We start from the raw sequence: 9,892 nt of genomic DNA on the forward strand, positions 1-9,892 counted from the left end.
CCCCTCCCCCCGCATGCTGGACAAAGCGGGGACAGGAAGACAAGTGTTTATAAACAGAGAATGACTGCATCCTGTCCCAAACCAGCCACTTCCTGTACAGCTACCCCCTCTTCCTGATTTCACTCTCCATAATCCAAGTTCCTCAGCACTTTGAAGAGTGGGGCGACGCAGAGAGACACAGAGGGACACAGTCCGCCGACAACTCTCAGTCCCAATCAGTGGGTCTCATTACGCCTCGCTTTTCTGGAATGGAGGAGAAACCATACATTTCTTAATTGTTTACTCCACGTTGGACCCCACGTTGAGAACCAATGGTAACCAAGAGTGAACCCACCTCTTTCTCTGGTCACTGGTCAGTGTATAGCGCATACAAAGGTAGGGCCACAGAATGCCCGCCTATCATCTTAATTACTACTGAACTACACAAGAAGGTAGGGCCACAGAATGCCCGCCTATCATCTTAATTACTACTGAACTACACAAGAAGGTAGGGCCACAGAATACCCGCCTATCATCTTAATTACTACTGAAATACACAAGAAGGTAGGGCCACAGAATATCATCTTAATTACTACTGAAATACACAAGAAGGTACCCAGTGAGCAAAAGCCGTCTTTTCAACCAAGCGTTTTTCATAGCTCTCGTATAACCGGGCCAAATCGTGTTTTTTTGGAGACGTATTTTAAACTATGTACTAAGTATATTATTTCAATGCATTCACATCTGAAAATATTATCAATATGGACAGAGGCATCCTGCAAACGCACCTACAAATATATGAGCACGATATTTTCGAAGATTTTATGTGACGTCTATCCATCGCTCGCATTCAGCCCAGGATAATCTTGTCTAAGCTAAGACGTATTTTAAACTATGCACTAAGTATATTATTTCAATGCATTCATATCTGAAAATATTATCAATATGCACAGAATCTCCGAATCTCAGTGACCCAGATGTCCTGAGGGGCGTGAATTTAGCGAGGTGATTGTAATGGGGAAAGCCCGTGAGTCTGCTGTGCAGATGGCTTGCCATTTGATCAGCAGGTGGCGCTGATAGTGCACTGCTGGGAAACCTGACTGATTGAATTGATTGATTGAAAACTTTATTAACAGATTGCAGAATGGGTACAATACATTACAGCTCAATACACACAATTGTTAAGGGGATGCAGACCAGAGAAAGACTTTCGTCTTGTTTACATCAGGGTCCCCCATTTTCAATTCATCAGGACATATATGACATACATGACATACAGATAGTCAGTACTGCTACATCTATACATTTATGACATACCAGATTTGCAAATACAGTACTGTTTGTGATACAGAAGGAGTCAGGAAAAGGGAGTATATACATTTGACGTAGAAACTGTACATTGGAGGAGGTTGGGTGGGGGGGGGTTGGGTACACTGGGATATTGACAACCATACTGGGTAATCTACATTGGAGGTGGTTGGGGGGGGGGCACACTGTATAAACAAGCACAACTGTACATTGAGGGGGGGGGGGGGGGGAGACACTGTACAAACAAACAAAATTGTACATTGGACTATTGACAAAACCATACTAGGTAAATGACTGTACATTGGCAAAACTGTACATTGAGGGGGGGGGGGGGGACACTGTACAAACAAACAAAATTGTACATTGGACTATTGACAAAACCATACTAGGTAAATGACTGTACATTGGAGGGGGTTGGGTTAGGATATTTAAAGGGGCCAGTGTTGAATTGCAGTCTCCCGTAGGTGTCCCTTGAGAGAGGTTTTGAAAATCCTGCATGATTAAATAACATGTCTGACCGTTCTTGTGTGTGTGTGTGTGTGTGTGTGTGTGTGTGTGTGTGTGTGTGTGTGTGTGTGTGTGTGTGTGTGTGTGTGTGTGTGTGTGTGTGTGTGTGTGTGTGTGTGTGTGTGTGTGTGTGTATCCATAGCTCTCATTTAGCCCAGGAGAATCTTGTCTAAGCTTAGACGTCTACCTAACTTTCACTTTTCACCCCATTTTAGACATTGTTTAAACGTCTAAGCTTAGACGTCTACCAAACTTTCACTTTTCACCCCACTTTAGACTGATTTTAGACGTCTATGTCATGACGTTGAAACAACGTCTAAGCTTAGACGTTCAAAACACGTCTAAGCTTAGACGTTCAAAACACGTCTAGAATAGACGTCTACCAAACTTTCACTTTTCACCCCACTTTAGACTGATTTTAGACGTCTATGTCATGACGTTGAAACAACGTCTAAGCTTAGACGTTGAAAACACGTCTAGAATAGACGTCTACCAAACTTTCACTTTTCACCCCATTCTAGACTGATTTTAGACGTCTATGTCATGACGTTGAAACAACGTCTAAGCTTAGACGTTCAAAACACGTCTAAGCTTAGACGCTCAAAACACGTCTAGAATAGACGTCTACCAAACTTTCACTTTTCACCCCATTCTAGACTGATTTTAGACGTCTATGTCACGACGTTGAAACAACGTCTAAGCTTAGACGTTCAAAACACGTCTAAGCTTAGACGTTCAAAACACGTCTAGAATAGACGTCTACCAAACTTTCACTTTTCACCCCATTCTAGACCGAATTTAGCCTAGCCTTGATTGAAATTTTTTATTAACAGATTGCATAATGGGGACAGTACAGTACAGCTCAATACACACAATTGCTAACCCTTTCACTGCCACACTACCAAACGGTTAACCCTTTCACTGCGACAATACACAGTATGTTAACCCTTTCACTGCATATATGTAGTATCCTCAAGAATATGTGCATAATATGTGGAACGCCCTACCCACAGCTGTAAAGGAATGTGAATCACTACCCACTTTTAAAACCACTCTCAAGGAGCACCTACGGGAGACTGCAATTCGAAACTGGCCCCTGTAAATATCCTAACCCAACCCCCTCCAATGTACAGTAAATGTCCTAACCCAGTAATACACAAGACCCTCTTCTTGGACCTAGTAAGGTTTCGTCGATAATCCAATGTACAGTTACCCCCCCCCCCCCCGCGCCTACCCACCCCCGCCCCACCCAACCACCTCCAATGTACAGTCCGCCTCCCCCACCCCACCTACCCAACCCCCCCACCCCACCTCCTATACAATGTACAGTCTCTTCGTCAAATGTATATACTCTCTTCTTTTTTTTCTTTTTTTTAACTCTTTTTGTATCACAAACAGTACTGTATTTGTAAATCTGGTATGTCATAAATCCAATCTCCCCCAATCCCATTCACTTTGCCTTTTATGTCTCTGTCTGTGTTTTGTGTATTTGTATGTTTGTTTTTGTTTTGCTGCCATTTTGGCCAGGTCTTGCTCGAAAAAGAGATCTTTGATCTCAAGTGACTACCTGGTAAAATAAAGGTAAAATAAAAAAAATGTATGTCATATCATATTATGTTATGAATTATGATGAATTGAAAATGTGGGACCCTGATGTAAACAAGATGAAAGTCTTTCTCTGGTCTGCATCCCCTTAACAATTGTGTGTATTGAGTTGTACTGTGTACCCATTCTGCAATCTGTTAATAAACTTTTCAATCAATCAATCAATCAATCAATCAATCAATCAATCAATCAATCAATCAATCAATCAATGAGTGGTGCTGAGAGGGAGGGGGCAACCAACGCCGAAGTCTCGCGTAATCGCACGAGAGTTGCCCGTTTCAACACGGGTTGGAAACCCCGTTGTTCCACCCTTCGCCGAAGTTCGCGCTGTCCACACCACAAGCAAGGTAATGTCTGTCTCAGTGTCTCTATTATTTTAATAAAATGTGGCCAAGTCCATTAACTATTCCCTCTCGAAACGTAACCGGGTTGACTACTATATATCTAATGGCATGTGTAGTTGGTTCATACGAGTGTACGCGCTTGTATTTCTATAAAAAATTGTTAGATCTTACATGTTGCACACACACTACGATCATTTCAGTGATGGCTGCCCCTATGCTACCGCGTTGAGGCCTGCTAGCTAGCTGCTCTTATGTAGAATAGTGTACAATTAGGAATACTGTCACGATTTTATTAAAATCTGCGCATTGTTGTGGCCATCATAGGCTGTATTATTTAGCCTCAGATTGTTTATGTTCATGGTATTAACCGCGCTAGTCTCAAAGCTAGGCTATCATGTTAGCATATGCTAACGTAAGCCCCAGTCTGACACTAGCTGTGTAACATACTGTCGCATATCTCGCCGGTAGGAATAACCATAGATATATATAGTTCTATAGATATCTATGGGAATAACGACCAAGTGGCTACGGAATAGGAGATCTTGCAAGTGTACCCTCACAGTTATCTTATTTAGCCCATGTTTAGCTAACAACGTTAGTCCCTTTTATGAATCGGGAATATGTGTCGCTCACACCATGTCATTGATTGATTGAAAACTTTATTAACAGATTGCAGAATGGGTACAGTACAGCTCAATAATAATAATAATATACTTTATTTGTATAGCACCTTTCATACAGAAACTAGCTCAAAGTGCTTCACAACAGAAAAAAGACATACGGCATAAATCACAGTTTATCACATTAGGATCTAACATCCCAACAGGCCACCTTGTTTATGGTTTGATTCAGTTTTAAATAGACAACAATAAAAAGAGTAAGATAAAATAGACAGAGTAAAATAGTGCAATAGTGCAGTGCAATAAAATTGTAGAATAGAATAGATTAAAATATATCTATATTTTACAGTGCAATAAAATAGCTTTGGATTACTGTTCAACAGTTCAAAGTCGTCTTTACCTTCTCTGTTTGGTATATCCACAGTTTAAAACTTGACAGTCTTCCCTCCTGTTTGATACCCACTTTGACCCTTCGAACCTCTCACTCGGGGCACAATTGTTAAGGGGATGCAGACCAGAGAAAGACTTGCGTCTTGTTTACATCAGGGTCCCCCATTTTCAATGTCAGATATGGCAACTGCAGCTTAAATTATGCTGTGACCTGCTGCCAATATCCTGTGTAACTAAATCGAATATACTTGTATTGAGAAGACACTTGTACGTTAGTCTAGACTCTAGAGGTCAAATACTTATGTTAATCCCTATTTAAAATGTAACGCTCTGTTGCATGTGTCCAGATGCCGGGCGTCAGTGAAAGAAGTGAACCAACAGGAGTTTGTTCGTGCCCTGGCGGCCTTCCTGAAAAAGTGAGTTGACTTAATTAATTTCCTCCAAGGGTGTGACAGTCACACTATTAAAAGAATATAAAAAAGCATATTCCACAGTTATGATACATTTCTTCTGTCACCAGGTCAGGAAAGCTGAAGGTGCCAGACTGGGTGGATCTGGTCACGCTGGCTAAACACAAGGAGCTGGCCCCTAATGATGAGAACTGGTTCTACACCAGAGCTGGTAAATTGTGACATCATCCCACCATCTCTTGTTTCCACTGCTGTTGGTATTAGTTGCGTTGATTAACGCAACTAGTGTTAGCTGTAACATTTGATGGCTGACGTAGCAGCTCTAATGTTTGCAGGGCTGTACACTGCGACGAGATGATCGCAAATTGCCTATTAATTTGGCCGTTGCGAGTGAAAAATAATATCTGGGAGCAACGTTGTGAGTAGTGATTTCAACCTTCATTCGCATTTCACTCCTAAATTAATCAATACAAATTGGATAAAAAAAATTGTAAAACTTTAGCCTACAACCAAGGCTGTACAGTGCGACACAATGTCGTGGTGCTATGAAAATTGTCGTTGAGCTGAGCTCTCATCAAAATCAATGGAGGACTTTCAGGAAAGTAAAAAACGCATAGCGCTTGCCGATTGGTGCTAAGAACAGCAGGGCGGGTGCAAGCGATGTGACGTAATTGGCAGACTCGACTGTCAATCAAAATTATTCTGTTGCCGGCTGAATGATTGAATGAATGAAAACGTTATTAACGATTGCAGAATGGGTACAATACAGTACAGCTCAATACAACAACAGTGGACTGGAGGATGAAGACTAGAAAAAGACCTTCGGCTTTTTTACATAAGGGTCTTCTATTTTCAATTCATCAAAACATTTAGAGACATACAAATATACAATAGTTTCATAAAAATGCTATTTATTGATTGATTGATTTAAAACTTTATTAACATATTGCAGAATGGGTACAGTACAGCTCAATACATACAATTGTTAAGGGCATGCAGACCAGAGAAAGACTTTTGTCTTGTTTACATCAGCGTCCCCCATAAACGCACCCGTGTATTGAAGCTTCTGTAGCTTGTCACAGAAATATTCTGTACTTGTTTCAGATGTACCCCAGACAAGGCCCACTCCCAGGAGAGACAAATTTCCTCTGCCTGAAAAGACTAAGATTATAAATAGAATTTACCATATTATAAGTTATTGCTTGTGTAAACATTCTTACAGTTGGGTAAAAATGCCTAGACACTGGTGACCGTTGTTTCAACAACTAACAGTGATAAAATCTTAGCATGTAATTTGAGTTTATTCCTTTGTGAAGTATGGGAGAATACATTAAAACGCCCTCAGTCACAAACGGTTTGAGTTGTTTTGCACAATATTTGCGGTTATTTGAAGTACGGAATGTTTTCACTACATTTAACTAATAATTGTCATTTATATCAGGGTTCCAGAGAAAAGTGATGGAGACCCTCCTGGAAATCAAGGATGATATCAAAAAACTCCACAAAGAAATTCATCCGGATGGGAGGGTCGACATACACCCCTGCCAGACAGAGGAGGCGTTGAAATGGTGACTTTTAAATCTTTTCCTAGGATAGGGATTACTGACTCATATGTTCAAAGGATTTAAATTGTATTGTACATGATGTTACATTAATATACATGTCATTTGGTTTTTTCTTATTCAGATATCCACATTGACGGGGATCGGGCGAAAGAGTGTCCGCGACTGCACTAACAAGATGATGGACAGGTATTTATATGCATGTACAAAGATGCAGGTTGAGGCAGGCAGGCATGCGTTCTCACTTTCTGTGTTTATGTTTGGAAAGACCAGATGAAGTCAGACGCGTATATTATATTGATAGACCACTACACTTCCGCGTTACATTGAAATCAGGGAGGAGATTGCGGGGGGGTCAAATGAATGGATGTGGACGAGAGCCGTGATGGAAGTGGTTGCCGATACGGCTGTGGGGGTGCTAGAGACATGATCGAATAGACGTTTATGCGCCTCGCTCTCCTGAACACGGCGTGACCCATAACTAATCGATCAGAACTAAATCGGCAGAGAAAAAGCCCATTTTAAAGCACCTATTCCGCATGGACATGCGCAGAGTGCCCATGGAGTCTGGACGACGCGAGATGACGCACGAATGAATGTGGACTGTTCCATCAGAGGGCGGAGCTTCGGTGGCCAATGTCCTTTCAGCCGAACAGGATAATGAGAAAATTATCCCACTAAATGGCCAGACGTGTCTTATGGCGACATCTACAATTACCTCATTGAGTCTACAGGTAGACTAATGTTTATATTTAAGTGCAGCGGTCTGTAGCCACTTACATGACCATCGAAGCTCCCCCCTCTGATGGAACAGTCCACATTCATTCGAGCGTCATCTCGCGTCGTCCAGACTCCATGGGCACTCTGCGCATGTCCATGCGGAATAGGTGCTTTAAAATGAGCTTTTTCTCTGCCGATTTAGTTCTGATCGATTAGTTATGGGTCACGCCGTGTTCAGGAGAGCGAGGCGCATAAACGTCTATTCGATCATGTCTCTAGCACCCCCACAGCCGTATCGGCAACCACTTACATCACGGCTCTCGTCCACATTCATTCATTTGACCCCCCCGCAATCTCCTCCCTGATTTCAGAATCCCGGAAGTGTTACGGTGGTCTATAGTAAATGTACTGAGGATGGACAGATGATGTTGACATTTAAACAAAAAATACAATGCATAATAAATGTGTTCATGATCATCATGCAACAAGAAACAATGGGAGGAAGGGGTTTTATGAAACTGGTGATACACTTGTAGTCATAGTACAGCCTTTCCCTTCAATTTGTATTTGTTTTGACTAGTCACTTGTTGAATTGCTTGAATTATTAATGTCATGACTTTCTCTTAGAGACTCATGACAAATGCAGTCATGTCCCGTTTTAATTTAAAAGGGGGTGGTCTACGAGACAAGAGGGCCTTTAAGGAGACTGCCCTCTACCGTGTATGTTGGAACGGATAACGGAATTTAAAAAATGTCTAGAGGCAGAGAGCAGAGGAGAGATAGGAGAGGTATTGTATTTCATGACTGTTGGGAACTAGGCTTAATGTAGCACCTACTTCCACGGATGAAGCTAAGCTAGGCTAACGGTCCAGGTGTTCCCTAAGCCTAATGCAATGCATGCATGTCTAACTCCAGGGAAGATGTTTAATAAGCTAATTTCCCAAAATGTTGGGAGTGTTCCTTTAAGTTGCCTTAATGTTCAAAGGCTTAACCTGTTACAGTATATTTATGTAAATATATATATAAATGTGCGAATTGGCTATAATAAGGTAATTTATACGCCTCCTATTCTATAATAATATTTCTAATGGCATTGGTCCGGATGGGAGAATTCAGTACTGTATCTACAGAACCTTCGGTTTAATCATCTTCCCTTTATTAATTTCCTTAGATTTTTTTTGTACACATGATCTCAAGAAGGTACTGAACGAGATCAGTGGCAGTTTTTAATGTTTGGTCATTATTAGCATGGTGTTATTCACTGTCAAAGATGCAAAGAAAAATATTCTCCTTTCTTCACAATTTAAGCAAGCCTAGTAATAGACACAATATTTCTGACACTGTGATTACGTTCCCTGAGGTCCATAGATGTCCCTAGATACCAAGAATATGCAAATGTCCTTGTAGAAGTGGAGCAATATTTTATTTACCTAGTTGCCTTAATGTTCAAAGGCTTAACCTGTTACAGTATATTTATGTATCTAATATATGTAAATATATATATATATATATATATATATATATATATATATATATATATATATATAAATGTGCGAATTGGCTATAATAAGGTAATTTATACGCCTCCTATTCTATAATATTTCTAATGGCATTGGTCCGGATGGGAGAATTCAGTACTGTATCTACAGAACCTTCGGTTTAATCATATTCCCTTTATTAATTTCCTTAGACTTTTTTGTACACATGATCTCAAGAAGGTACTGAACGAGATCAGTGGCAGTTTTTAATGTTTGGTCATTATTAGCATGGTGTTATTCACTGTCAAAGATGCAAAGAGAAATCTTAATTCATATTCTCATTTCTTCACAATTTAAGCAAGCCTAGTAATAGACACAATATTTCCGGGGGTCATCCCTACTGCTGTAACCTACTAATGCTTACCACTTGTATCTATTGCTATGTCCGCCCATCACAATCACGTGAGTTGTATTAACGCCTGTCCTGTCTCCCTGTCAGTGGCTGTCCAGGAGTGTTGGACGTCCCGTGCTGAAGACCGGGAGGATGCGACCCCCTCTGCGCCTCTCCGGCTGTCTCGAAGTGCCGAAGACTGGGAGGATGCAACCCTCTCTGCGCCGCCCCTTAGCTCAAATAGATCCGCTATCAGCTCTATCTTTAATCTTCAAAATGTTCAGTTGCTATGTATGTGTGTTGGGCCAGCCTTTAGTATTTTAAAATAAAAAGAAATTATAAAAACGGCTAACTTTTGACTATTCCATGTTATTGATGTGTTAATGTTTAAACAATGCATTTTCAACGCTCATGCTTTAATGTAAAGTTTGGTAGACGTCCATGTCATGACGTTGAAACAACGTCTAAACATAGACGTTCAAAAAACGTCTAAGCTTAGACGTTAAAAACACGTCTGGAATAGACGTCTACCAAACTTTCACTTTTCACCCCATTCTAGACTGATTTTAGACGTCTAT

At 40.8% G+C, this 9,892-nt stretch overlaps 1 long non-coding RNA gene across 1 annotated transcript; it reads left to right on the plus strand.

Moving 5' to 3' along the window:
- Positions 1–6,623: 6,623 nt before the first annotated feature.
- LOC311224395 lies at positions 6,624–9,650 on the plus strand. Its single transcript, XR_014619441.1, has 3 exons — positions 6,624–6,731; positions 6,850–6,914; positions 9,423–9,650. It is a non-coding gene; the product is annotated as an uncharacterized lncRNA (long non-coding RNA).
- Positions 9,651–9,892: the final 242 nt, after the last annotated feature.

This window comes from Notolepis coatsorum, assembly GCF_963971535.1.
Source record: "Notolepis coatsorum genome assembly, chromosome: 2".
NCBI lineage: Eukaryota > Metazoa > Chordata > Actinopteri > Aulopiformes > Paralepididae > Notolepis > Notolepis coatsorum.